We start from the raw sequence: 2,085 nt of genomic DNA, 5'->3' as shown, positions 1-2,085 counted from the left end.
CCTGATTTGTAAAAAAAAAAAAGAAAAAGAAACATATATAAATAACTGCCTGTGAGTGCCAAAATGTTTTTTACTTTGTATCTAAATTTCAATATTATATTCTAATTTGCACCTAATTGACTGCACTAAACAAACAAGTCGGATTGGGACACTGTGAACTCGGTGGTATCATCTCGGTTCACATTAGAGCGTAACGTTTTACCTAGATTTTTTCCTATGAGTTTTAATTAATACACAAATCAGGGCTTCTAAGTAAAATTATGATTTTTACTCAGAGTCCGAGACACGTCTGCGGGACTCGCCATATCAGACAAACCCCAATGAAATTTCTGTGATCCTATTCTTGCGTTAGTGACAACCCTGTGAATTTTACAAACTTGAGTCTACACTATGTCGGGAAGCTTTCATGTAAATCTCAGCTTTTCTGGCCAAGTGTTTCTTGAGAAGACAATTTTCATAAAGATTTTCCCTGTATATTTGTAAGTAAAACTTTGATCCCCTATTGAGACCCCCCCCCCCCCCAGGTCATTGGTTTTAACAAACTTGAATCTGTACTATGTCAGGAGGCTTTCATGTAAATTTCAGCTTCTCTGTCCCAGTGGTTCTTGAGAAGATTTTTGAATGACCCCACCGTATTTTTGCGATTATCTCCCCTTTGAAGGGGCATGGCCCTTCATTTGAACAAACTTGAAAGCCTTTCACCCAAGGGTGCTTTGTGTCACTTAGTTTGGTTGAAATTGACCCAGTGGTTCTGGAGAAGATGAAAATGTGAAAAGTTTTCGCCGACGACAGACAACGAACAAATTTTGATCAGAAAAGCTCACTTGAACCTTCGGCCCAGGTGAGCTAAAAAAAAAATTTTAAACAGGTATTATCAAATTGTCCCTGAAGTTGAATTTTGTTTATCTTGATGTCACGGGTAACCTGGAGTGGTTCAAAGATCTATTTCTTCGACTCGTGGGTGGGGGAAGGTGGCTCCAGACCTAAACAACTTGAGACGGTCTCTCATCTTGTTTCTAACTTCTTTGAGGGCCATCTCTGGATTTTTCTCTGGTACAGAGGCTTAAAAGATAGCATAATGAATTATTTGAGAGGTTGCATAACAGGTTTTGTAAATGAACATCATGCAAAATTTAAAATATTTATGTCTTGAACTTGTATATATGCACCTTCTGCATCGTCTTCCCTTTTATCTAAGCCATCTTTGGTCTCACGGGCGTTTTCCTGTCACACTGCATGATGTCGGTTCATCCACTGAAAACAGTGCCTTATTAAAAGTCACTTGATGATATTCTAAATTCATAACTATCTCTTCAAGTCCATGCTACAATGAAAGAGAACATGTACTAGATAAAAATATTGGAAACAGGATGATAATTTGTTAAGGTGTGACAATTCCACTAGACTACCAAAAAAGACGAATTATTACAAACCCAAAAGTAAAAATACTAACCAGCAACGCCGTGTATTTTGAACAACTAGGCCTATCCCCCAGTTTCTGAGTGTAAGGTGAATCCTATATTCCTATCTGGAATCCATTCCATGCTTGATTGCATACTGATTCTGTTGAATGTTCTCCATCCTTGCGAATATTTCCCTGACTTCGCGCCCAGAAAGGAACATTGAAAAAAAGCGATTTGATCACTTGCGTGAACGTCAAGTCGTACACTGACTGACTCGTCCCCAGGTCAACACGTAACCAAAAGACGATCTGAGTAGAAAGTTATACAATCGACCAGTGGAAACCCAGTGTATAAGACTTCATATATATACATATGATATATTTTATACATGATATATCTTATATCGAATTAGAACGGGGAGAAGAAAAAAACACGACAAGCTTCGTACATTGTACAAGTTGACCGAAACGACATCACCGGAAGTTACAACTTTCAAAGAAGTCATTTATGATTTAAAGATTTGTGAATGGAAATCAATAACATCGGAATGGAAAAGGACTACGGTGTAACGGATGAAACTCTGTAAGTACCATATGCTTATTTTGTTTACGTTTGTAAATGATTACATGCATTGGAAAAATACACGCTTGATCGCTGGACCACTCGAAATTCCTCGATACAA

The 2,085-nt window shown here is 37.8% G+C and overlaps 1 long non-coding RNA gene across 1 annotated transcript; it reads right to left on the bottom strand.

Moving 5' to 3' along the window:
- Positions 1 to 525: 525 nt before the first annotated feature.
- LOC125647721 (uncharacterized) lies at positions 526 to 1,623 on the bottom strand. The gene is made up of 3 exons (XR_007360079.2): positions 1,454 to 1,623; positions 1,170 to 1,324; positions 526 to 1,062 (listed from the first exon to the last, which is right to left on the bottom strand). It is a non-coding gene; the product is annotated as an uncharacterized LOC125647721 (long non-coding RNA).
- Between the last annotated feature and the right edge of the window lie 462 nt (positions 1,624 to 2,085).

Source organism: Ostrea edulis, chromosome 6 (genome assembly GCF_947568905.1).
Source record: "Ostrea edulis chromosome 6, xbOstEdul1.1, whole genome shotgun sequence".
In the NCBI taxonomy this organism is placed as follows: domain Eukaryota; kingdom Metazoa; phylum Mollusca; class Bivalvia; order Ostreida; family Ostreidae; genus Ostrea; species Ostrea edulis.
Note: the sequence above shows the minus strand (reverse complement) of the source record. Positions and strands in the feature narration are given on the sequence as shown.